This window comes from Atractosteus spatula, unplaced genomic scaffold, assembly GCF_055471065.1.
Source record: "Atractosteus spatula isolate fAtrSpa1 unplaced genomic scaffold, fAtrSpa1.hap1 Scaffold_5, whole genome shotgun sequence".
Taxonomy (NCBI): Eukaryota; Metazoa; Chordata; class Actinopteri; order Semionotiformes; family Lepisosteidae; genus Atractosteus; species Atractosteus spatula.
Window position 1 is genome coordinate 130001 of NW_028296879.1, and position 25565 is coordinate 155565.

At 59.0% G+C, this 25565-nt stretch overlaps 15 non-coding genes across 15 annotated transcripts; all 15 read right to left on the minus strand.

Annotated features, from left to right (window-relative positions):
* Window positions 1-5106: 5106 nt before the first annotated feature.
* On the minus strand, window positions 5107-5297 carry LOC148806415 (U2 spliceosomal RNA). The gene has a single exon (XR_016089620.1). It is a non-coding gene; the product is annotated as a U2 spliceosomal RNA (small nuclear RNA).
* A 787-nt stretch (window positions 5298-6084) lies between these two features.
* Window positions 6085-6275, minus strand: LOC148806416 (U2 spliceosomal RNA). The gene has a single exon (XR_016089621.1). It is a non-coding gene; the product is annotated as a U2 spliceosomal RNA (small nuclear RNA).
* A 787-nt stretch (window positions 6276-7062) lies between these two features.
* Window positions 7063-7253, minus strand: LOC148806417 (U2 spliceosomal RNA). Its single transcript, XR_016089622.1, has one exon. It is a non-coding gene; the product is annotated as a U2 spliceosomal RNA (small nuclear RNA).
* A 781-nt stretch (window positions 7254-8034) lies between these two features.
* On the minus strand, window positions 8035-8225 carry LOC148806418 (U2 spliceosomal RNA). The gene has a single exon (XR_016089623.1). It is a non-coding gene; the product is annotated as a U2 spliceosomal RNA (small nuclear RNA).
* A 787-nt stretch (window positions 8226-9012) lies between these two features.
* On the minus strand, window positions 9013-9208 carry LOC148806419 (U2 spliceosomal RNA). The gene has a single exon (XR_016089584.1). It is a non-coding gene; the product is annotated as a U2 spliceosomal RNA (small nuclear RNA).
* A 6641-nt stretch (window positions 9209-15849) lies between these two features.
* LOC148806420 (U2 spliceosomal RNA) lies at window positions 15850-16040 on the minus strand. The gene has a single exon (XR_016089624.1). It is a non-coding gene; the product is annotated as a U2 spliceosomal RNA (small nuclear RNA).
* A 789-nt stretch (window positions 16041-16829) lies between these two features.
* LOC148806421 (U2 spliceosomal RNA) lies at window positions 16830-17020 on the minus strand. The gene has a single exon (XR_016089626.1). It is a non-coding gene; the product is annotated as a U2 spliceosomal RNA (small nuclear RNA).
* Window positions 17021-17806: 786 nt separating this feature from the next.
* LOC148806422 (U2 spliceosomal RNA) lies at window positions 17807-17994 on the minus strand. The gene has a single exon (XR_016089553.1). It is a non-coding gene; the product is annotated as a U2 spliceosomal RNA (small nuclear RNA).
* A 786-nt stretch (window positions 17995-18780) lies between these two features.
* On the minus strand, window positions 18781-18971 carry LOC148806423 (U2 spliceosomal RNA). Its single transcript, XR_016089627.1, has one exon. It is a non-coding gene; the product is annotated as a U2 spliceosomal RNA (small nuclear RNA).
* A 785-nt stretch (window positions 18972-19756) lies between these two features.
* LOC148806424 (U2 spliceosomal RNA) lies at window positions 19757-19947 on the minus strand. The gene has a single exon (XR_016089628.1). It is a non-coding gene; the product is annotated as a U2 spliceosomal RNA (small nuclear RNA).
* A 789-nt stretch (window positions 19948-20736) lies between these two features.
* Window positions 20737-20927, minus strand: LOC148806425 (U2 spliceosomal RNA). The gene has a single exon (XR_016089629.1). It is a non-coding gene; the product is annotated as a U2 spliceosomal RNA (small nuclear RNA).
* Window positions 20928-21714: 787 nt separating this feature from the next.
* Window positions 21715-21905, minus strand: LOC148806426 (U2 spliceosomal RNA). The gene has a single exon (XR_016089630.1). It is a non-coding gene; the product is annotated as a U2 spliceosomal RNA (small nuclear RNA).
* Window positions 21906-22692: 787 nt separating this feature from the next.
* Window positions 22693-22883, minus strand: LOC148806427 (U2 spliceosomal RNA). The gene has a single exon (XR_016089243.1). It is a non-coding gene; the product is annotated as a U2 spliceosomal RNA (small nuclear RNA).
* Window positions 22884-23668: 785 nt separating this feature from the next.
* On the minus strand, window positions 23669-23859 carry LOC148806428 (U2 spliceosomal RNA). Its single transcript, XR_016089244.1, has one exon. It is a non-coding gene; the product is annotated as a U2 spliceosomal RNA (small nuclear RNA).
* Window positions 23860-24636: 777 nt separating this feature from the next.
* On the minus strand, window positions 24637-24823 carry LOC148806429 (U2 spliceosomal RNA). Its single transcript, XR_016089554.1, has one exon. It is a non-coding gene; the product is annotated as a U2 spliceosomal RNA (small nuclear RNA).
* Window positions 24824-25565: the final 742 nt, after the last annotated feature.

Sequence of the window (25565 nt, forward strand, 5' to 3'; positions counted from 1 at the left end):
GGGAATACCCCTGCCAGGTGAAGTAACAGGGGTAACACGTCCACCTTAATGACCAGGACCTTTCCTGTATAGGAAAGAGACCTGGTCTGCCACAATCCTAATTTCTGATTCACCTTCGACAGTTTGTTCTCCCAATTGGCCGTAGCCGAGTCACCCGTGTGGAAATGAACCCCCAGAATCTTTAAGGGACCCGTTTCTATAGGGAGGTCGCCGACTACATCTCGCCTGTCCTTCCAGTTCCCAAAGTATTTCACCGCGCACTTGGTCCTGTTTAAATAGGACCCCGTGCCGGCGGCCAGTTCTTCCAGGATCTGTAATACTCTGTATAAACTCCTGTCCGTGGTCAAGAACAGTGAGATGTCGTCGGCGTAGGCTGCGACCTTCACTTGTTCGCCCTTGCTGCCTGGGACTGTTACTCCCTCAATGAGGGGATCTGTGCGGATGGCGTGTAAGAGGGGCTCGGTGTACAAGACGTACAACAGGGGAGACAGGGGGCACCCCTGCCTCACTCCGCGGCCGACCGGTACCCCGGGGCCCAGATTCCCATTCACGCGCACCCTCGTTACAACGCCGTTATACAGGATCTGAATCCACCTCACAAACCCCTCACTCACTCCCAGACTCCTCAGCACTTCCCATAGGAAGGCGTGGTGGACCCTGTCGAAAGCCTTACTTTGGTCGAGGCTTACCAGCATAAATTCCAGCCCTCGGTCCTCTACCCAGGCTATCGTGTCCCTGACGAGGTGGAGATTCCACGATATTCTTCGGCCGGCAACACTGGACGTTTGGTCTCTACAGACCAGATCTGGCATAACCTTCCTCAGCCTCATGCCCAGTGCTCTGGCGAGGATCTTATAATCGGTACAGAGCAACTGGATCGGCCTCCAGTTTTCCAGATCCGCCTTGTCACCTTTCTTATGGATTAGGGACAGCACCCCGGTCTTCATTGTGGTCCCTAGTTCTCCAACCTGCAAAATTTCCTCGTAAACAACCATGAGCATAGGCCATAACTGATCCCAAAACACAACAAAGAAGTCTATGGGCAAACCATCAATGCCAGGGGCGGTTCCCCTTCGTAAGCCGGCCATAGCCTCCTTCAGTTCTTGGGCCGTCAGAACCCCGTCCAGACCTTGAGCAAACTTGGCTCTTCCCTCAATGCCCTTCAACCAGACCTTCCATCGGCTCGAGTCCACTGATGTCTCCGCGAACAAAGACCTGTAGAAGTCGGAAGCGCACTCCACCATTTCAGGTACGTCTGAGGTCACCGAACCATCGGCCCGGCGCAACGCTTCGAAACAGGTCTTAGACTGTCGCGCGCGAACCGAGCCGAAGAAGCGGGATGAGCACTTTTCATCGGCCTCCATAAGTTCACCCTTCAGTCTGAACAGGAAGTCTTTGGCCCGTGCAGCCCAGATTTCTTGAAGACTGTGCTTGATTTCTGCAGCCCTCTTTGCATTAAAGGTGCCGCCCCTGTTGAAGGCCACGTACAGGCCTTCTAGTTCTTTTTGTAGCACTTCTAAGGCCTCTCTACCCTTAGACTTCTTCTGTCGGCTATAGCTCATGGAAGCCCGAGCTATGGCCTTTTTACAGGCCTCCCACCAGTGCACGGCCGACGGGAAACTCCACCTGTTCCTTTGGAAACGCTCCAAGACACTCCCTATCCGGGCACGATATTCGGCCTCGGACAGGATTTGGGTATTAAGTTTCCAATTACTTGGTCTGAAGCGGGAGCCGCCAAGAGACACGGTAACCGATAACACCAGATGGTCTGAATACCAAACAGGAACCACCTGCCTCGACCGTGTCACCCCCTTTAGGGTGGTGAATATGTAATCGAGTCGCCTGAAGGAGTCCCGCCCATTGCTCCAAGTGTACGCCTTGGAGGCCGGCCCCGCTCCTTCGAAACAGTCCTGCAGTTTGAAGTCCTTAATTAAACCTTTCAGCCCACGCACACCCGGTCCTCGCACATCACTCGCGTCAACATTAAAATCCCCCCCTATTATTACCTGCCTGTTGGTAAATAAAAGCGGCTCGAGATCTTTAATAAAGCCCGCCTGTAATCGTCTTTCTGTGGGCCCATATACTGCTATAAGCCTAAGTTTTATTCCCTCCCACACCCCATCTACCGCCAGAATCCGACCAGGAACCACCGAGTCGACCTCGCTTGCTCTGAAGTTTGGGGTGCCGCAGAGTATCCCCACTCCTGAGGAGTGCACGCCCCCCACGCTCCACCAGGAGTCGCCATCTGACCAGTCCTTCTGGAAGTCCAAGACGTCTTTCCTTGAACTCAGGTGGGCCTCCTGCACAAAATAAAAGCTACAACAACGTTCGGACAGGTCTTTAAAAACGCTGGTTCTTTTGATTTTATTTTTCAGACCCCTGGCATTTACGGTGCAGAGTGTGCACTCCATGCAGGTCGGGGAGGATGTTTTACCAACTCCGGGCCAGTCGGGTAACCTGGGAATTTTGCCGTCTTGAGTCGATCTACTGTGGGAACCTCATCAGGTCTGGACTTCCCAAAGGGCTATCCCCCACCGACATCACGAAGTGCGGGGGTGTCGCTGGGGAGTCAAGGCCGAGGAGGAGGTCCGTGTCGGAGCGGGCTACCCCGCCGCATGGCAGGGACCCGCTTTCCTCTGAACTGCTCGACTCGTCGTGTTCTTGCCCTCCGACTTCGCCAATCGCCGCAACCCCGACCGCTGGGTCTAGAGGTTGCGCGACCAGAACAGGGGCTTCACCAGCCCCACCTTCTTCTTCCCCTCCTTTTTCTTCCCTGTCTGCTTCTTCCTCCATCTGAGACTCTTCCTGTTCCTCTTCTTCTTCCTCTCCTTCGCTGCTTGATTCTCCAGTGTCCTCGTTTATCTCCTCACTTTCGCTTTCTGACTCCTCCTCTGCTTCTCCGTTCACTCCTAGAGCTTCCCCTCCCTCAGGTTCCCGATCTGGCTGGATCTCGTCTTCGCCCTCCATAGCGGCCTCGTACTCATCTTCGGAAGGTACGTTCATTTCCCCCTCAGAAGATTGGGAAATTTCCTTGGTCCGTTTCTCGTCCCTCCCTGCGCCGTCCTCATCTGAAACCTCCAGGTGTCTTCTCTTCTTCTTCTTTTTCCTTCCCACAGTAGTCCAGTCATTGTCCGGAGAACCCTCTGCTGGAATTGTCCTCACCTCCTCTGCCGGATCCTGTGCTCCGGGCATCAGCCCGGGGATTGACTCCCGCCTTGATGCTGTATCCAGCGCGCTCCGTCTGTCGTCCCGGTGAGTACTTGGTTCTCCAGGCTGTGCGGATTTGCCGGACACCACCGACGCAAAGCTGCGGGTTTTGACGGGGCATGCCCTGTACAAGTGCCCCGGCTCTCCGCACAAGTTACACAGCTGCTGGAAGCTGCAAGCAGTAGCCACGTGTCCCGTGCGACCACACCGTCTGCAGACCTCAGTACTGCATTCCGCCGCAAGATGCCCCTCTTGTCCGCACCTTCGACACGTCTGCGGCTGACCGGAATACATGAGGTAACCCCTGTTAGGTCCGATGGTGAAGTTGGCTGGGGGGTACAACACACCTCCTGGTGTTGTTGGGCTTTGCCGCAACCTCACCAGGTACCTCCTCTTAAAGGTCCAGATCCTCTCTTCGTCCACCACCTTCTGGCCGCCTCCCTGGACGTCAACAAATCTGCGGAGGAAGGTAACAATATCGGGCTCCGGTACGTGAGGATTATACATGTGAACGATCAAGGAACGTAATTCTCGTGCGAATAGGGGTTCGATGTAAAACTTTGCCAATGGTTCTTCATCCTTCTTCCTTTCAGCCTCATTCCACATCCTAGAGCATTCTTCATCAGAGGTAAGCGTCACATCAAAGGTAAACTTAGACTGGAAATCTTGGACTCCTAGAATGTTTTTCCACTCAACTTGAAGTGCCTGAAACAAGATCTTCCTTTCAAAGTGCCCTCTGTTCATCCATTCAACATGCTCTTCCGCACTCTTCAAAACAAAGCGCACCGTGCGGCTCATCTGCCCCTCACGGGACAGAGGCCGCCCGGCCGCCGAGTAAGAAGGCAACTCACCCGGAGTCACCGTTGTCGCCATCCGGAAGTCCCACCTTCGCCCCCTGAGCGCAACCCAGAGCGGCTCCGGTGGAGCCTCAGATCTTCCTGGATGCTGCTGTCTTCAACGGGATTCCTCTTCTCGCCGCCTCCTTCTGGGAAAGGTTGTTCTTCCGGTAAGGTTTTCCGCCCTCTTCTTCCTCCGCCTTTCTCGTCTTTTGGGAAGCCCTCTGACCGCGGTCAAGCCACGTATCAGACGATCTTGGCCAAAAGGCCGAGAAGCGATGCCCGACGCCGGCCTTGGGCGGGCGCGCGGGCGTCCGGCTGGCGCGCAGCGGCGCAGGCCGACGCCTCTGGAGCCCGGTCCGCACGCGGCTGCCGGCCGCCCGGACTCCGCTCTCCCCCTCTCTTGCCTGCCTGCTTGCTCGCCTGCCTGCCCGCCAGTCCCGGGCGGGGGCCCTGCTCTTTGATCTCCTGTCAACGGCCCGACAACGACCGCAGCCGCGGGGGGCGCCAGCCGGCCGGCCTCCTTAGCTTAGGCCCCTCCCACCAGCAGCAGCCGTGCCGAGTGAGCTGCAAGCGAAAGCGGACCGTCGGCACCTGCGGGCAGAGGCAAGGGGCAGCGCTCTCTCGGGAGGGACGGGGACACACACACACCTGCCTGCCTGCCGAAAAAAAGAAAGAAAAGGTGTATATACTAAGTTTTTTGGAGGGAAAACGGCCGGCTGTCGAAAGGGGCCCGCCTGCAAGGACGGGGACACACACACACACACACACACACACACACACACACACACACACACACACAAGCCACGCCTGCCTCCCTGGAAAAAGGAGGAAAAAACTAAGTTTTTTGGAGGGAAAACGCACGGGAGCCGAAAAGGGGGCCGGCCTGCTTGCCGAGAGAGTCGAGGCGCGGGAAAGTGCACGGAGGGAGCACGGGAACGGGGAGGGGGAGAGAGAGAGACACAGAGACACACAGATGGACGAGAGACGAGACCGGAGAGGAAGGAGCTCCGGTCCACCTCGCTTGCTTGCTAGCTACGTCTGTCTTTTCACCGCTGAGAGAAGGTAGTGCACCGTTCCCGGAGGCGCTGCAATACCGGGCCGATGCGTGGAGAGGACGGAGCAAGCTCCTGATCCAGCTCCCTGTTCCAAAAATCCGTTTAATATGTGGTCCCCCGATGGGGGACGTATCAGATATTAAACTGATAAGAACAGATACTACACTTGATCTTAGCCAAAAGGCCGAGAAGCGATGCCCGACGCCGGCCTTGGGCGGGCGCGCGGGCGTCCGGCTGGCGCGCAGCGGCGCAGGCCGACGCCTCTGGAGCCCGGTCCGCACGCGGCTGCCGGCCGCCCGGACTCCGCTCTCCCCCTCTCTTGCCTGCCTGCTTGCTCGCCTGCCTGCCCGCCAGTCCCGGGCGGGGGCCCTGCTCTTTGATCTCCTGTCAACGGCCCGACAACGACCGCAGCCGCGGGGGGCGCCAGCCGGCCGGCCTCCTTAGCTTAGGCCCCTCCCACCAGCAGCAGCCGTGCCGAGTGAGCTGCAAGCGAAAGCGGACCGTCGGCACCTGCGGGCAGAGGCAAGGGGCAGCGCTCTCTCGGGAGGGACGGGGACACACACACACCTGCCTGCCTGCCGAAAAAAAGAAAGAAAAGGTGTATATACTAAGTTTTTTGGAGGGAAAACGGCCGGCTGTCGAAAGGGGCCCGCCTGCAAGGACGGGGACACACACACACACACACACACACACACACACACACACACACACACACACACACAAGCCACGCCTGCCTCCCTGGAAAAAGGAGGAAAAAACTAAGTTTTTTGGAGGGAAAACGCACGGGAGCCGAAAAGGGGGCCGGCCTGCTTGCCGAGAGAGTCGAGGCGCGGGAAAGTGCACGGAGGGAGCACGGGAACGGGGAGGGGGAGAGAGAGAGACACAGAGACACACAGATGGACGAGAGACGAGACCGGAGAGGAAGGAGCTCCGGTCCACCTCGCTTGCTTGCTAGCTACGTCTGTCTTTTCACCGCTGAGAGAAGGTAGTGCACCGTTCCCGGAGGCGCTGCAATACCGGGCCGATGCGTGGAGAGGACGGAGCAAGCTCCTGATCCAGCTCCCTGTTCCAAAAATCCGTTTAATATGTGGTCCCCCGATGGGGGACGTATCAGATATTAAACTGATAAGAACAGATACTACACTTGATCTTAGCCAAAAGGCCGAGAAGCGATGCCCGACGCCGGCCTTGGGCGGGCGCGCGGGCGTCCGGCTGGCGCGCAGCGGCGCAGGCCGACGCCTCTGGAGCCCGGTCCGCACGCGGCTGCCGGCCGCCCGGACTCCGCTCTCCCCCTCTCTTGCCTGCCTGCTTGCTCGCCTGCCTGCCCGCCAGTCCCGGGCGGGGGCCCTGCTCTTTGATCTCCTGTCAACGGCCCGACAACGACCGCAGCCGCGGGGGGCGCCAGCCGGCCGGCCTCCTTAGCTTAGGCCCCTCCCACCAGCAGCAGCCGTGCCGAGTGAGCTGCAAGCGAAAGCGGACCGTCGGCACCTGCGGGCAGAGGCAAGGGGCAGCGCTCTCTCGGGAGGGACGGGGACACACACACACCTGCCTGCCTGCCGAAAAAAAGAAAGAAAAGGTGTATATACTAAGTTTTTTGGAGGGAAAACGGCCGGCTGTCGAAAGGGGCCCGCCTGCAAGGACGGGGACACACACACACACACACACACACACACACACACACACACACACACACACACACAAGCCACGCCTGCCTCCCTGGAAAAAGGAGGAAAAAACTAAGTTTTTTGGAGGGAAAACGCACGGGAGCCGAAAAGGGGGCCGGCCTGCTTGCCGAGAGAGTCGAGGCGCGGGAAAGTGCACGGAGGGAGCACGGGAACGGGGAGGGGGAGAGAGAGAGACACAGAGACACACAGATGGACGAGAGACGAGACCGGAGAGGAAGGAGCTCCGGTCCACCTCGCTTGCTTGCTAGCTACGTCTGTCTTTTCACCGCTGAGAGAAGGTAGTGCACCGTTCCCGGAGGCGCTGCAATACCGGGCCGATGCGTGGAGAGGACGGAGCAAGCTCCTGATCCAGCTCCCTGTTCCAAAAATCCGTTTAATATGTGGTCCCCCGATGGGGGACGTATCAGATATTAAACTGATAAGAACAGATACTACACTTGATCTTAGCCAAAAGGCCGAGAAGCGATGCCCGACGCCGGCCTTGGGCGGGCGCGCGGGCGTCCGGCTGGCGCGCAGCGGCGCAGGCCGACGCCTCTGGAGCCCGGTCCGCACGCGGCTGCCGGCCGCCCGGACTCCGCTCTCCCCCTCTCTTGCCTGCCTGCTTGCTCGCCTGCCTGCCCGCCAGTCCCGGGCGGGGGCCCTGCTCTTTGATCTCCTGTCAACGGCCCGACAACGACCGCAGCCGCGGGGGGCGCCAGCCGGCCGGCCTCCTTAGCTTAGGCCCCTCCCACCAGCAGCAGCCGTGCCGAGTGAGCTGCAAGCGAAAGCGGACCGTCGGCACCTGCGGGCAGAGGCAAGGGGCAGCGCTCTCTCGGGAGGGACGGGGACACACACACACCTGCCTGCCTGCCGAAAAAAAGAAAGAAAAGGTGTATATACTAAGTTTTTTGGAGGGAAAACGGCCGGCTGTCGAAAGGGGCCCGCCTGCAAGGACGGGGACACACACACACACACACACACACACACACACACACACACACACACACAAGCCACGCCTGCCTCCCTGGAAAAAGGAGGAAAAAACTAAGTTTTTTGGAGGGAAAACGCACGGGAGCCGAAAAGGGGGCCGGCCTGCTTGCCGAGAGAGTCGAGGCGCGGGAAAGTGCACGGAGGGAGCACGGGAACGGGGAGGGGGAGAGAGAGAGACACAGAGACACACAGATGGACGAGAGACGAGACCGGAGAGGAAGGAGCTCCGGTCCACCTCGCTTGCTTGCTAGCTACGTCTGTCTTTTCACCGCTGAGAGAAGGTAGTGCACCGTTCCCGGAGGCGCTGCAATACCGGGCCGATGCGTGGAGAGGACGGAGCAAGCTCCTGATCCAGCTCCCTGTTCCAAAAATCCGTTTAATATGTGGTCCCCCGATGGGGGACGTATCAGATATTAAACTGATAAGAACAGATACTACACTTGATCTTAGCCAAAAGGCCGAGAAGCGATGCCCGACGCCGGCCTTGGGCGGGCGCGCGGGCGTCCGGCTGGCGCGCAGCGGCGCAGGCCGACGCCTCTGGAGCCCGGTCCGCACGCGGCTGCCGGCCGCCCGGACTCCGCTCTCCCCCTCTCTTGCCTGCCTGCTTGCTCGCCTGCCTGCCCGCCAGTCCCGGGCGGGGGCCCTGCTCTTTGATCTCCTGTCAACGGCCCGACAACGACCGCAGCCGCGGGGGGCGCCAGCCGGCCGGCCTCCTTAGCTTAGGCCCCTCCCACCAGCAGCAGCCGTGCCGAGTGAGCTGCAAGCGAAAGCGGACCGTCGGCACCTGCGGGCAGAGGCAAGGGGCAGCGCTCTCTCGGGAGGGACGGGGACACACACACACCTGCCTGCCTGCCGAAAAAAAGAAAGAAAAGGTGTATATACTAAGTTTTTTGGAGGGAAAACGGCCGGCTGTCGAAAGGGGCCCGCCTGCAAGGACGGGGACACACACACACACACACACACACACACACACACACACACACACACACACACACAAGCCACGCCTGCCTCCCTGGAAAAAGGAGGAAAAAACTAAGTTTTTTGGAGGGAAAACGCACGGGAGCCGAAAAGGGGGCCGGCCTGCTTGCCGAGAGAGTCGAGGCGCGGGAAAGTGCACGGAGGGAGCACGGGAACGGGGAGGGGGAGAGAGAGAGACACAGAGACACACAGATGGACGAGAGACGAGACCGGAGAGGAAGGAGCTCCGGTCCACCTCGCTTGCTTGCTAGCTACGTCTGTCTTTTCACCGCTGAGAGAAGGTAGTGCACCGTTCCCGGAGGCGCTGCAATACCGGGCCGATGCGTGGAGAGGACGGAGCAAGCTCCTGATCCAGCTCCCTGTTCCAAAAATCCGTTTAATATGTGGTCCCCCGATGGGGGACGTATCAGATATTAAACTGATAAGAACAGATTTTTTTTTTTTTTTTTTTTATTATACAAAATACAAAAGAAAACACCAAAACTTCAAATACATCAATTCACAAACACAAGACGAAAATAAAACAATTACACAGCTAAATCAAAAAGGTATCATAAACCCACCCTTATACAAACACAAACCGCCCTTTTACTATTCTTCCCACTCAAAAGCAACCCCAAAATCAAATTCAAAACAGATATTCGTACAGAAAATGAGCGACATACTTGGAAATACACAAAACCACAATTTACAGCCCAAACCCTATTTACATGATCCCGCCCTTTATGCAAATTAACCACCCGCCCACCAAATCTCCCAAACAGTCTATTTACAAATTTACAAGGAAACTAGAGGCTCAAAAACTATTTCCAGTCCCAAATATCCACTATGGATTTCCATTTCTCCTTTGCGGCGTGAAAACCCCATCTCTTTATGTCCCCTTCTACCAACCCTCTTAAGTTCCACAAAAGCCGTCTGTATAACCCATCTACTGTACAAACAGTTCCCCTTTTAACTAACAAATTCCGAGAATTCCACAACTCAAACTTAATTAAACTAACAAGCAACCATAACACAAAACCCATGGTGTTTGTCCTGCTTCCCACCTTCAACCCACGCAAAATAACCCCAGGAAGTACACGGAACGTGGATGACAGACTAGCAAACAAAGGTTCACATTTGTTCCAAGTTCGCTGAGCGAAATTACAGTCCCAGAACACGTGGCTGATGGATTCCACGGCGTGACACCCGGCTCTTGGACACTCCTGCTGCTTCGTCAGCTTGTGTTTGAACAAGACCTCACGGACTGCCAGACGACCCCAAGCAGACAGCCAGTTCAAGTCCATCAGGTGGTGCTGTAGCCCCCTGGGCTGGACTCTCCGCCAGACATCGTTGGGGACGCCTCCTACGAGGCTGGCCTCCTCAGCTTGGGTTACTGCAGAGTAGAGCCGTCTGTGGTTGAGCAGGATCTGGTGGTCTCTTAGCTCAGGGTGCTGCTTCAACCAGTGTGTCGCATGCCGGTAGTGCCACGGGAGGTCGTTCCCATGGGGCAGACTGTTGGACCACTGGGCCAGGCCACGCACGTGGCTTGCTAGCCAGAACCTGACAAAATACTGAAAGGGGTGTGAGACTGGGGAATGCAGAGCAATACACAGGCCAGACACATATATGCAGTTGAGTTTTGCGGGGAAGTTAGGAACCCCCCGTCCGCCTTCTTCCACCGGCCGATACATGTCGACTCTGCGCACGTACTCGTATCTCCCCCCCCACATGAACTTGAAAACCTCCCTTACCAGGTATCTGTTAAAGCGCGCAGGCATGGGATACACGGACGCCAGGTAAACCAGCACGGGCAAGTACACCACTTTCAGGATCAGGACTTTACCCACAAAGGACAGCTGCTTGTTCTTCCAGTGCGTCAGCTGCAGCCGCGCCTTCTCAAGCCTCTGGGACCAATTGCACCGGGCAGCATCCTGAGCCGTGAACAGCACCCCCAGGATCTTAAGGGGGCCTTGACAGATGCCTAGTCCATGTGCCGGTCCGAGTTGTTCTTTCCAAGGCCCGAAGAGCTTAATCTGGCTTTTCCCCTTGTTTAGCCGAGCACCTGACGCGAGGGAGAAGTTCTCGAAGACGTCCAAGGCTGCCTGCAAACTGAGGTAAGAGCTGAGGAATAAGGTCACATCGTCAGCGTATAATGCCACCTTAACTCTGTTCCCTCCACTCCCAGGTACCAGGATCCCGTCGATGGATGGCTCCTTCTGGACTGCCCGCGCATAAGGCTCCATGTACAGTGCAAAAAGTAACGGGGACAGGGGGCAGCCCTGACGCACCCCGGACTCTTGGTGGACCAGCCCTCCCAGGTGCCCGTTCACCAGTACTCTGCTGCCAACCTGTGAGTACAGTATTTTTAGCCAGCCCAGCATGACGGGGCCGAAACCCATCTTCTCCATTACCTGCCAGACAAAAGTGTGTGAGACATTGTCAAATGCTTTTTCGAGGTCCAGGCTGGCGATCAGCAACGGGACGTTCCTGTTTTCGGACCACGCAATCACATCCCGCACTAGCTGGAGGGTCCAGCTGGCACGACGACCTCGAACCCCGCAGGTTTGGTCCCAACCGATCACATGGGCCAGGACCCCCTTCAAGCGATTTACCAGCACTTTGGCAATCAGCTTATAGTCCACACACAACATTTGCAGCGGCCTCCAGTTTCTAAGGTCCGTTGCAGGCCCTTTTTTATACAGCAGTGTAAGGATCCCCTCCCTCATGGACTCACACATGGTCTTCCTGCGAAAGATTTCCTCCGCCACCTGTAGTACAATTGGGCCTAAGATGTCCCAGAACGTCCGATAAAATTCAGCTGGTAGCCCGTCTTTACCTGGTACCTTGCCAGTCTTCATGCCGAGCAAGGCGTCGCCAAGTTCCTGTAAGCTTATAGGCGCCTCAAGCTGATCTTGGGCTTCGACAGGAATCTGTGCTGTAATATTGCTCAGCAGCCTTGCCCCCATGGCCTCGTCCACTGTCTTTAGGGAGAAAAGACATTGGTAAAAACGCCTCACAGTTTCCAGCATCTCCTCACTGCTAGTTGCTATTTTCCCTTCCGGGGTCTGAATGCCAGCCATCACGCTGCGCTTCTGCCTCTGGCGTATCTGTCGGAAGAAAAAACTGGAACATGTTTCGTGGGTTTGTATGAACTGCGCGTGGGCTCTGAACAGGTAGCTCTTCGCCTTTTGCTCGTGGTAGGCGCGCAGTTCAGCTTTAGCTGCTGAAATCTCATCAAGGCACACAGACATATCCTTATTACACTGGGAGAACAAGGTGTTTAACCTTTCCTGTAACTCCCTGCCTTTCTGTCGCTCGCGTTTGAGTCTTGCTCGGCAATAAGCTCTGGACTCTGTTCTAATTCTCTTCTTTAGATGTTCCCACCAATCAATCAGGGGGGTGCTCAGATTCCTCTCCTTCCACCAGGTTTGCAGTTTGAACCTCATTGCCCTGATGTACTCGTCCTCTTTTAGGCTCTCCGTATTTAATTTCCACACCCCACACCCAAACTGGCTCTTTAGGTGTGGAAAATGGGCCTCTACGAGAGCATGATCAGAGAAACCTACCGGCTGCACCACCACCATCTCAACAGGTACGTCCAGTGAGGCGAAGACGTAATCGAGGCGCTTTACAGTACCTTGGGCGTTCCTCCACGTGGCCTCTGCTTTCTCCCTTTGGATCCGGTAGGCGCAGTCGTAGAGCCCAAACTGTGTTAGTAGAAGATTGAGCTGCTTTGCTCCTGGGTCCTTCTTATCTCGGAGGTCCACGTTAAAATCACCTCCCATGATGATCCGTTTGTTGGTAAGGCAAACAGGATAAAGTTCTTTAAAAAAATCCGCCCGCAAAGCCATCATTGCCGGGGCGTACACGCACACGCACCGAAAGCAACTCTCACCCAAACAGATATCCAGATAAAAAACTCTTCCAGGCACTACATTCACACACTTCTCCACTATAAAATCATGATTACCAAATAAAATGCCGACTCCCGAGGAGTGGACGCCTCCGATATTCCATCTAGAGTCCCCTCTGTCCCACTCACGAGTGAACTGTATGACGTCCCTTTCATCTCTTAGATGGACTTCCTGTACCAGACAGATATCGAAAACTATGGTTTTCAGGAAAGAAAAAAAGGCCGTCCTCTTTACCAAATTCCTTAAACCCCGAATGTTCAGAGTTAGTATTTTCAACATTGGGGGCCGTTACGGAGAGTCATAGTGCCGGCACACCGACTGCATCAGTTCCATGTATGCGCGACGCACTGGCTCCTCGTCTTTCCCCTGTAAGAATAAGGTGTTAATTTTATCTCCTGTCCGTGTACTGCTCATTGTCACTCCAGTCTGCCTCCCAGTCCGCGACTTCAGCGAACGCCGGAAGCCTGATGGCTGGGGTGGGTACTGCACGTTTCCGTTCTTCCAGGCGCAGCGCTCCATGAACATCACCGGAAAATCCAGATTCACCACCACGTTGCCTGGGCGTCTTTCCACCTCCCTCTCGTACCTCTCTTTCAGATCTCCGTCGCCCGCAAACCATTCCTTAACCAGGTTGTTTAGCGCTATCTTCTTAGCGACTGCGTCCATCTGGTTACAGCCTCTTACCTCCAGAGTTGTGATCTCCTCACCAAAGTGCCCACACCGCACCACGATCCCTGCCGGGGATAGCTGCTGCTCGTTAAAGGTCGAAGGCCAGATCAGTTTGCTGGCCTTTTCGTCCCATTTACAAAATACCTTGAATTTCAAGGGTACCTCTGCGAAAATAAAGACGTCCTGTTCTTTTCTCTGCAGGGCGACACGTGGCTGCATGCATTCCTCAGGGGCTCCTGCCGGGGTCGGGGTCAGCTCAGTCTCTGGAATGACACAGCTCGAAGACATTCCTGGTTCCGCCGTGAGGGGGGGGACTCCCACACCACTTACCTCACCCTCCGTTCCTAATGGCGTGGATTCAGTCTGGGCCAACGAATCTGTGGCCATCGACTCGAGGTAGTCCAGAGGGTCCATGCCCGGTTTTTTCACCAGGAAGGGCGCATAGTGTTCCGCCTTCCTTTTCCCACCCTTCTTGGCCAGGGCAGTGTCCATGGCCTCCGCAGTATCCACTATCTCTCCCCAATCTGACATTTCTTTCTCCGCAGGGGGCACGCTTGAGCCCTCCGCCAACTCTCTCAGTTGCTCAAGCGAGGCGAGCGAGACCCCATCTTCCTCCTCTGCACTCACCGGGACCCCCTCTGCGCTCACCGGGATCTCCGCTTCTTCCTGGCCGTGGCGATCATCTGCTGAGGTAAGTGCTGTTGTCGTCTGCCCGTGATCCGTTTCTTTATGCCCTTGTTCCACCCCCTCAGGTTCCATCTCCTCCTCAGCAGCGTCCGGGACCAGTGACACCGGTGTCGATCTCTCTGCTGGCGCAGCTGCCCTGTCTTCCGTAAGAGGAGCTGCGGTTGCACGCACTGCCAACGAGCCACCCGTCACTGCTGCGAAACTCCGTGCTTTTATCGGGCATACCTTGTAGATGTGTCCAGAAGCCCCGCACAGATTGCACTTTGGCTCGGCTCTGCACATCAAGGTGCTGTGTCCCACGGTGTCGCATCTTCGGCAGACCTCCGCTTCACAGTCGGCAGCGTAGTGGCCTCTCTGGTTACACCGTCTGCATGCGAAAGGCTGGTCTGGATAGTTCAGGTAACCTGTGTAAGCTCCAATTGAAAAGTGTGCAGGGGGGTGCAAAAGCCCATCCTCTGCGCTGGGGTCTGCTCTGAAACGCACAAGAAACCTTCTTTTGCCGTTCCAGACTCTCTTCCTGTCCATTACTTTTGTCCCTGTATCTTGCACGTCAACAAATCTTTTAAGAAAGTTGACGATGTCTGCTTCCGGGGTGAAAGGATTATTCATATGGACCCATATGGGTCTCGACTCGCGAGCAAACAAAGGTTCGAGATAAAAATGAACAAAAGGTTCCTCCTGTCTGCGAGCAGCCAATGTGGACCATATTTTCGTGCACTGTACCGCAGAAAATAGTGACAAATCAAAAATCCTTTTACCTGGAAAGTTCTGCAGGCAATAGATGTCTTCAGGCTGCAAGGCCAGGTGCTTGAAAAGGACGACGTCCTCGAAAGCGTCTCTCTTGGCAAAATCCTTGTCCGAAGCCTCCTCTCGCAACACGAAACGTACAGTGTGCCTTGGTCTTGCGGTCCTGCTGGAAATCTTCTCCATTCTCAAAGTGGCCGGAGTCCCTTCCGCCACGGAAAAAAATCGCCGTCGCTTAAAAAAGCTGCGCCGTCCGTCTCTTCCCTCCTTTGGCTTCAGAACCCGAGCCGCGGTCAGGCCACGCACACGGGATCTTAGGCCAAAAGGCCGAGAAGCGATGCCCGACGCCGGCCTTGGGCGGGCGCGCGGGCGTCCGGCTGGCGCGCAGCGGCGCAGGCCGACGCCTCTGGAGCCCGGTCCGCACGCGGCTGCCGGCCGCCCGGACTCCGCTCTCCCCCTCTCTTGCCTGCCTGCTTGCTCGCCTGCCTGCCCGCCAGTCCCGGGCGGGGGCCCTGCTCTTTGATCTCCTGTCAACGGCCCGACAACGACCGCAGCCGCGGGGGGCGCCAGCCGGCCGGCCTCCTTAGCTTAGGCCCCTCCCACCAGCAGCAGCCGTGCCGAGTGAGCTGCAAGCGAAAGCGGACCGTCGGCACCTGCGGGCAGAGGCAAGGGGCAGCGCTCTCTCGGGAGGGACGGGGACACACACACACCTGCCTGCCTGCCGAAAAAAAGAAAGAAAAGGTGTATATACTAAGTTTTTTGGAGGGAAAACGGCCGGCTGTCGAAAGGGGCCCGCCTGCAAGGACGGGGACACACACACACACACACACACACACACACACACACACACACACACACAAGCCACGCCTGCCTCCCTGGAAAAAGGAGGAAAAAACTAAGTTTTTTGGAGGGAAAACGCACGGGAGCCGAAAAGGGGGCCGGCCTGCTTGCCGAGAGAGTCGAGGCGCGGGAAAGTGCACGGAGGGAGCACGGGAACGGGGAGGGGGAGAGAGAGAGACACAGAGACACACAGATGGACGAGAGACGAGACCGGAGAGGAAGGAGCTCCGGTCCACCTCGCTTGCTTGCTAGCTACGTCTGTCTTTTCACCGCTGAGAGAAGGTAGTGCACCGTTCCCGGAGGCGCTGCAATACCGGGCCGATGCGTGGAGAGGACGGAGCAAGCTCCTGATCCAGCTCCCTGTTCCAAAAATCCGTTTAATATGTGGTCCCCCGATGGGGGACGTATCAGATATTAAACTGATAAGAACAGATACTACACTTGATCTTAGCCAAAAGGCCGAGAAGCGATGCCCGACGCCGGCCTTGGGCGGGCGCGCGGGCGTCCGGCTGGCGCGCAGCGGCGCAGGCCGACGCCTCTGGAGCCCGGTCCGCACGCGGCTGCCGGCCGCCCGGACTCCGCTCTCCCCCTCTCTTGCCTGCCTGCTTGCTCGCCTGCCTGCCCGCCAGTCCCGGGCGGGGGCCCTGCTCTTTGATCTCCTGTCAACGGCCCGACAACGACCGCAGCCGCGGGGGGCGCCAGCCGGCCGGCCTCCTTAGCTTAGGCCCCTCCCACCAGCAGCAGCCGTGCCGAGTGAGCTGCAAGCGAAAGCGGACCGTCGGCACCTGCGGGCAGAGGCAAGGGGCAGCGCTCTCTCGGGAGGGACGGGGACACACACACACCTGCCTGCCTGCCGAAAAAAAGAAAGAAAAGGTGTATATACTAAGTTTTTTGGAGGGAAAACGGCCGGCTGTCGAAAGGGGCCCGCCTGCAAGGACGGGGACACACACACACACACACACACACACACACACACACACACACACACACACACACACAAGCCACGCCTGCCTCCCTGGAAAAAGGAGGAAAAAACTAAGTTTTTTGGAGGGAAAACGCACGGGAGCCGAAAAGGGGGCCGGCCTGCTTGCCGAGAGAGTCGAGGCGCGGGAAAGTGCACGGAGGGAGCACGGGAACGGGGAGGGGGAGAGAGAGAGACACAGAGACACACAGATGGACGAGAGACGAGACCGGAGAGGAAGGAGCTCCGGTCCACCTCGCTTGCTTGCTAGCTACGTCTGTCTTTTCACCGCTGAGAGAAGGTAGTGCACCGTTCCCGGAGGCGCTGCAATACCGGGCCGATGCGTGGAGAGGACGGAGCAAGCTCCTGATCCAGCTCCCTGTTCCAAAAATCCGTTTAATATGTGGTCCCCCGATGGGGGACGTATCAGATATTAAACTGATAAGAACAGATACTACACTTGATCTTAGCCAAAAGGCCGAGAAGCGATGCCCGACGCCGGCCTTGGGCGGGCGCGCGGGCGTCCGGCTGGCGCGCAGCGGCGCAGGCCGACGCCTCTGGAGCCCGGTCCGCACGCGGCTGCCGGCCGCCCGGACTCCGCTCTCCCCCTCTCTTGCCTGCCTGCTTGCTCGCCTGCCTGCCCGCCAGTCCCGGGCGGGGGCCCTGCTCTTTGATCTCCTGTCAACGGCCCGACAACGACCGCAGCCGCGGGGGGCCAGCCGGCCGGCCTCCTTAGCTTAGGCCCCTCCCACCAGCAGCAGCCGTGCCGAGTGAGCTGCAAGCGAAAGCGGACCGTCGGCACCTGCGGGCAGAGGCAAGGGGCAGCGCTCTCTCGGGAGGGACGGGGACACACACACACCTGCCTGCCTGCCGAAAAAAAGAAAGAAAAGGTGTATATACTAAGTTTTTTGGAGGGAAAACGGCCGGCTGTCGAAAGGGGCCCGCCTGCAAGGACGGGGACACACACACACACACACACACACACACACACACACACACACACACACACACACACAGCCACGCCTGCCTCCCTGGAAAAAGGAGGAAAAAACTAAGTTTTTTGGAGGGAAAACGCACGGGAGCCGAAAAGGGGGCCGGCCTGCTTGCCGAGAGAGTCGAGGCGCGGGAAAGTGCACGGAGGGAGCACGGGAACGGGGAGGGGGAGAGAGAGAGACACAGAGACACACAGATGGACGAGAGACGAGACCGGAGAGGAAGGAGCTCCGGTCCACCTCGCTTGCTTGCTAGCTACGTCTGTCTTTTCACCGCTGAGAGAAGGTAGTGCACCGTTCCCGGAGGCGCTGCAATACCGGGCCGATGCGTGGAGAGGACGGAGCAAGCTCCTGATCCAGCTCGTTCCAAAAATCCGTTTAATATGTGGTCCCCCGATGGGGGACGTATCAGATATTAAACTGATAAGAACAGATACTACACTTGATCTTAGCCAAAAGGCCGAGAAGCGATGCCCGACGCCGGCCTTGGGCGGGCGCGCGGGCGTCCGGCTGGCGCGCAGCGGCGCAGGCCGACGCCTCTGGAGCCCGGTCCGCACGCGGCTGCCGGCCGCCCGGACTCCGCTCTCCCCCTCTCTTGCCTGCCTGCTTGCTCGCCTGCCTGCCCGCCAGTCCCGGGCGGGGGCCCTGCTCTTTGATCTCCTGTCAACGGCCCGACAACGACCGCAGCCGCGGGGGGCGCCAGCCGGCCGGCCTCCTTAGCTTAGGCCCCTCCCACCAGCAGCAGCCGTGCCGAGTGAGCTGCAAGCGAAAGCGGACCGTCGGCACCTGCGGGCAGAGGCAAGGGGCAGCGCTCTCTCGGGAGGGACGGGGACACACACACACCTGCCTGCCTGCCGAAAAAAAGAAAGAAAAGGTGTATATACTAAGTTTTTTGGAGGGAAAACGGCCGGCTGTCGAAAGGGGCCCGCCTGCAAGGACGGGGCACACACACACACACACACACACACACACACACACACACACACACACACACACAAGCCACGCCTGCCTCCCTGGAAAAAGGAGGAAAAAACTAAGTTTTTTGGAGGGAAAACGCACGGGAGCCGAAAAGGGGGCCGGCCTGCTTGCCGAGAGAGTCGAGGCGCGGGAAAGTGCACGGAGGGAGCACGGGAACGGGGAGGGGGAGAGAGAGAGACACAGAGACACACAGATGGACGAGAGACGAGACCGGAGAGGAAGGAGCTCCGGTCCACCTCGCTTGCTTGCTAGCTACGTCTGTCTTTTCACCGCTGAGAGAAGGTAGTGCACCGTTCCCGGAGGCGCTGCAATACCGGGCCGATGCGTGGAGAGGACGGAGCAAGCTCCTGATCCAGCTCCCTGTTCCAAAAATCCGTTTAATATGTGGTCCCCCGATGGGGGACGTATCAGATATTAAACTGATAAGAACAGATACTACACTTGATCTTAGCCAAAAGGCCGAGAAGCGATGCCCGACGCCGGCCTTGGGCGGGCGCGCGGGCGTCCGGCTGGCGCGCAGCGGCGCAGGCCGACGCCTCTGGAGCCCGGTCCGCACGCGGCTGCCGGCCGCCCGGACTCCGCTCTCCCCCTCTCTTGCCTGCCTGCTTGCTCGCCTGCCTGCCCGCCAGTCCCGGGCGGGGGCCCTGCTCTTTGATCTCCTGTCAACGGCCCGACAACGACCGCAGCCGCGGGGGGCGCCAGCCGGCCGGCCTCCTTAGCTTAGGCCCCTCCCACCAGCAGCAGCCGTGCCGAGTGAGCTGCAAGCGAAAGCGGACCGTCGGCACCTGCGGGCAGAGGCAAGGGGCAGCGCTCTCTCGGGAGGGACGGGGACACACACACACCTGCCTGCCTGCCGAAAAAAAGAAAGAAAAGGTGTATATACTAAGTTTTTTGGAGGGAAAACGGCCGGCTGTCGAAAGGGGCCCGCCTGCAAGGACGGGGACACACACACACACACACACACACACACACACACACACACACACACACACACAAGCCACGCCTGCCTCCCTGGAAAAAGGAGGAAAAAACTAAGTTTTTTGGAGGGAAAACGCACGGGAGCCGAAAAGGGGGCCGGCCTGCTTGCCGAGAGAGTCGAGGCGCGGGAAAGTGCACGGAGGGAGCACGGGAACGGGGAGGGGGAGAGAGAGAGACACAGAGACACACAGATGGACGAGAGACGAGACCGGAGAGGAAGGAGCTCCGGTCCACCTCGCTTGCTTGCTAGCTACGTCTGTCTTTTCACCGCTGAGAGAAGGTAGTGCACCGTTCCCGGAGGCGCTGCAATACCGGGCCGATGCGTGGAGAGGACGGAGCAAGCTCCTGATCCAGCTCCCTGTTCCAAAAATCCGTTTAATATGTGGTCCCCCGATGGGGGACGTATCAGATATTAAACTGATAAGAACAGATACTACACTTGATCTTAGCCAAAAGGCCGAGAAGCGATGCCCGACGCCGGCCTTGGGCGGGCGCGCGGGCGTCCGGCTGGCGCGCAGCGGCGCAGGCCGACGCCTCTGGAGCCCGGTCCGCACGCGGCTGCCGGCCGCCCGGACTCCGCTCTCCCCCTCTCTTGCCTGCCTGCTTGCTCGCCTGCCTGCCCGCCAGTCCCGGGCGGGGGCCCTGCTCTTTGATCTCCTGTCAACGGCCCGACAACGACCGCAGCCGCGGGGGGCGCCAGCCGGCCGGCCTCCTTAGCTTAGGCCCCTCCCACCAGCAGCAGCCGTGCCGAGTGAGCTGCAAGCGAAAGCGGACCGTCGGCACCTGCGGGCAGAGGCAAGGGGCAGCGCTCTCTCGGGAGGGACGGGGACACACACACACCTGCCTGCCTGCCGAAAAAAAGAAAGAAAAGGTGTATATACTAAGTTTTTTGGAGGGAAAACGGCCGGCTGTCGAAAGGGGCCCGCCTGCAAGGACGGGGACACACACACACACACACACACACACACACACACACACACACACACACACACACACAAGCCACGCCTGCCTCCCTGGAAAAAGGAGGAAAAAACTAAGTTTTTTGGAGGGAAAACGCACGGGAGCCGAAAAGGGGGCCGGCCTGCTTGCCGAGAGAGTCGAGGCGCGGGAAAGTGCACGGAGGGAGCACGGGAACGGGGAGGGGGAGAGAGAGAGACACAGAGACACACAGATGGACGAGAGACGAGACCGGAGAGGAAGGAGCTCCGGTCCACCTCGCTTGCTTGCTAGCTACGTCTGTCTTTTCACCGCTGAGAGAAGGTAGTGCACCGTTCCCGGAGGCGCTGCAATACCGGGCCGATGCGTGGAGAGGACGGAGCAAGCTCCTGATCCAGCTCCCTGTTCCAAAAATCCGTTTAATATGTGGTCCCCCGATGGGGGACGTATCAGATATTAAACTGATAAGAACAGATACTACACTTGATCTTAGCCAAAAGGCCGAGAAGCGATGCCCGACGCCGGCCTTGGGCGGGCGCGCGGGCGTCCGGCTGGCGCGCAGCGGCGCAGGCCGACGCCTCTGGAGCCCGGTCCGCACGCGGCTGCCGGCCGCCCGGACTCCGCTCTCCCCCTCTCTTGCCTGCCTGCTTGCTCGCCTGCCTGCCCGCCAGTCCCGGGCGGGGGCCCTGCTCTTTGATCTCCTGTCAACGGCCCGACAACGACCGCAGCCGCGGGGGGCGCCAGCCGGCCGGCCTCCTTAGCTTAGGCCCCTCCCACCAGCAGCAGCCGTGCCGAGTGAGCTGCAAGCGAAAGCGGACCGTCGGCACCTGCGGGCAGAGGCAAGGGGCAGCGCTCTCTCGGGAGGGACGGGGACACACACACACCTGCCTGCCTGCCGAAAAAAAGAAAGAAAAGGTGTATATACTAAGTTTTTTGGAGGGAAAACGGCCGGCTGTCGAAAGGGGCCCGCCTGCAAGGACGGGGACACACACACACACACACACACACACACACACACACACACACACACACACACACAAGCCACGCCTGCCTCCCTGGAAAAAGGAGGAAAAAACTAAGTTTTTTGGAGGGAAAACGCACGGGAGCCGAAAAGGGGGCCGGCCTGCTTGCCGAGAGAGTCGAGGCGCGGGAAAGTGCACGGAGGGAGCACGGGAACGGGGAGGGGGAGAGAGAGAGACACAGAGACACACAGATGGACGAGAGACGAGACCGGAGAGGAAGGAGCTCCGGTCCACCTCGCTTGCTTGCTAGCTACGTCTGTCTTTTCACCGCTGAGAGAAGGTAGTGCACCGTTCCCGGAGGCGCTGCAATACCGGGCCGATGCGTGGAGAGGACGGAGCAAGCTCCTGATCCAGCTCCCTGTTCCAAAAATCCGTTTAATATGTGGTCCCCCGATGGGGGACGTATCAGATATTAAACTGATAAGAACAGATACTACACTTGATCTTAGCCAAAAGGCCGAGAAGCGATGCCCGACGCCGGCCTTGGGCGGGCGCGCGGGCGTCCGGCTGGCGCGCAGCGGCGCAGGCCGACGCCTCTGGAGCCCGGTCCGCACGCGGCTGCCGGCCGCCCGGACTCCGCTCTCCCCCTCTCTTGCCTGCCTGCTTGCTCGCCTGCCTGCCCGCCAGTCCCGGGCGGGGGCCCTGCTCTTTGATCTCCTGTCAACGGCCCGACAACGACCGCAGCCGCGGGGGGCGCCAGCCGGCCGGCCTCCTTAGCTTAGGCCCCTCCCACCAGCAGCAGCCGTGCCGAGTGAGCTGCAAGCGAAAGCGGACCGTCGGCACCTGCGGGCAGAGGCAAGGGGCAGCGCTCTCTCGGGAGGGACGGGGACACACACACACCTGCCTGCCTGCCGAAAAAAAGAAAGAAAAGGTGTATATACTAAGTTTTTTGGAGGGAAAACGGCCGGCTGTCGAAAGGGGCCCGCCTGCAAGGACGGGGACACACACACACACACACACACACACACACACACACACACACACACACACACACAAGCCACGCCTGCCTCCCTGGAAAAAGGAGGAAAAAACTAAGTTTTTTGGAGGGAAAACGCACGGGAGCCGAAAAGGGGGCCGGCCTGCTTGCCGAGAGAGTCGAGGCGCGGGAAAGTGCACGGAGGGAGCACGGGAACGGGGAGGGGGAGAGAGAGAGACACAGAGACACACAGATGGACGAGAGACGAGACCGGAGAGGAAGGAGCTCCGGTCCACCTCGCTTGCTTGCTAGCTACGTCTGTCTTTTCACCGCTGAGAGAAGGTAGTGCACCGTTCCCGGAGGCGCTGCAATACCGGGCCGATGCGTGGAGAGGACGGAGCAAGCTCCTGATCCAGCTCCCTGTTCCAAAAATCCGTTTAATATGTGGTCCCCCGATGGGGGACGTATCAGATATTAAACTGATAAGAACAGATACTACACTTGATCTTAGCCAAAAGGCCGAGAAGCGATGCCCGACGCCGGCCTTGGGCGGGCGCGCGGGCGTCCGGCTGGCGCGCAGCGGCGCAGGCCGACGCCTCTGGAGCCCGGTCCGCACGCGGCTGCCGGCCGCCCGGACTCCGCTCTCCCCCTCTCTTGCCTGCCTGCTTGCTCGCCTGCCTGCCCGCCAGTCCCGGGCGGGGGCCCTGCTCTTTGATCTCCTGTCAACGGCCCGACAACGACCGCAGCCGCGGGGGGCGCCAGCCGGCCGGCCTCCTTAGCTTAGGCCCCTCCCACCAGCAGCAGCCGTGCCGAGTGAGCTGCAAGCGAAAGCGGACCGTCGGCACCTGCGGGCAGAGGCAAGGGGCAGCGCTCTCTCGGGAGGGACGGGGACACACACACACCTGCCTGCCTGCCGAAAAAAAGAAAGAAAAGGTGTATATACTAAGTTTTTTGGAGGGAAAACGGCCGGCTGTCGAAAGGGGCCCGCCTGCAAGGACGGGGACACACACACACACACACACACACACACACACACACACACACACACACACACAAGCCACGCCTGCCTCCCTGGAAAAAGGAGGAAAAAACTAAGTTTTTTGGAGGGAAAACGCACGGGAGCCGAAAAGGGGGCCGGCCTGCTTGCCGAGAGAGTCGAGGCGCGGGAAAGTGCACGGAGGGAGCACGGGAACGGGGAGGGGGAGAGAGAGAGACACAGAGACACACAGATGGACGAGAGACGAGACCGGAGAGGAAGGAGCTCCGGTCCACCTCGCTTGCTTGCTAGCTACGTCTGTCTTTTCACCGCTGAGAGAAGGTAGTGCACCGTTCCCGGAGGCGCTGCAATACCGGGCCGATGCGTGGAGAGGACGGAGCAAGCTCCTGATCCAGCTCCCTGTTCCAAAAATCCGTTTAATATGTGGTCCCCCGATGGGGGACGTATCAGATATTAAACTGATAAGAACAGATACTACACTTGATCTTAGCCAAAAGGCCGAGAAGCGATGCCCGACGCCGGCCTTGGGCGGGCGCGCGGGCGTCCGGCTGGCGCGCAGCGGCGCAGGCCGACGCCTCTGGAGCCCGGTCCGCACGCGGCTGCCGGCCGCCCGGACTCCGCTCTCCCCCTCTCTTGCCTGCCTGCTTGCTCGCCTGCCTGCCCGCCAGTCCCGGGCGGGGGCCCTGCTCTTTGATCTCCTGTCAACGGCCCGACAACGACCGCAGCCGCGGGGGGCGCCAGCCGGCCGGCCTCCTTAGCTTAGGCCCCTCCCACCAGCAGCAGCCGTGCCGAGTGAGCTGCAAGCGAAAGCGGACCGTCGGCACCTGCGGGCAGAGGCAAGGGGCAGCGCTCTCTCGGGACGGGGACACACACACACCTGCCTGCCTGCCGAAAAAAAGAAAGAAAAGGTGTATATACTAAGTTTTTTGGAGGGAAAACGGCCGGCTGTCGAAAGGGGCCCGCCTGCAAGGACGGGGACACACACACACACACACACACACACACACACACACACACACACACACAAGCCACGCCTGCCTCCCTGGAAAAAGGAGGAAAAAACTAAGTTTTTTGGAGGGAAAACGCACGGGAGCCGAAAAGGGGGCCGGCCTGCTTGCCGAGAGAGTCGAGGCGCGGGAAAGTGCACGGAGGGAGCACGGGAACGGGGAGGGGGAGAGAGAGAGACACAGAGACACACAGATGGACGAGAGACGAGACCGGAGAGGAAGGAGCTCCGGTCCACCTCGCTTGCTTGCTAGCTACGTCTGTCTTTTCACCGCTGAGAGAAGGTAGTGCACCGTTCCCGGAGGCGCTGCAATACCGGGCCGATGCGTGGAGAGGACGGAGCAAGCTCCTGATCCAGCTCCCTGTTCCAAAAATCCGTTTAATATGTGGTCCCCCGATGGGGGACGTATCATTAAACTGATAAGAACAGATACTACACTTGATCTTAGCCAAAAGGCCGAGAAGCGATGCCCGACGCCGGCCTTGGGCGGGCGCGCGGGCGTCCGGCTGGCGCGCAGCGGCGCAGGCCGACGCCTCTGGAGCCCGGTCCGCACGCGGCTGCCGGCCGCCCGGACTCCGCTCTCCCCCTCTCTTGCCTGCCTGCTTGCTCGCCTGCCTGCCCGCCAGTCCCGGGCGGGGGCCCTGCTCTTTGATCTCCTGTCAACGGCCCGACAACGACCGCAGCCGCGGGGGGCGCCAGCCGGCCGGCCTCCTTAGCTTAGGCCCCTCCCACCAGCAGCAGCCGTGCCGAGTGAGCTGCAAGCGAAAGCGGACCGTCGGCACCTGCGGGCAGAGGCAAGGGGCAGCGCTCTCTCGGGAGGGACGGGGACACACACACACCTGCCTGCCTGCCGAAAAAAAGAAAGAAAAGGTGTATATACTAAGTTTTTTGGAGGGAAAACGGCCGGCTGTCGAAAGGGGCCCGCCTGCAAGGACGGGGACACACACACACACACACACACACACACACACACACACACACACACACACACAAGCCACGCCTGCCTCCCTGGAAAAAGGAGGAAAAAACTAAGTTTTTTGGAGGGAAAACGCACGGGAGCCGAAAAGGGGGCCGGCCTGCTTGCCGAGAGAGTCGAGGCGCGGGAAAGTGCACGGAGGGAGCACGGGAACGGGGAGGGGGAGAGAGAGAGACACAGAGACACACAGATGGACGAGAGACGAGACCGGAGAGGAAGGAGCTCCGGTCCACC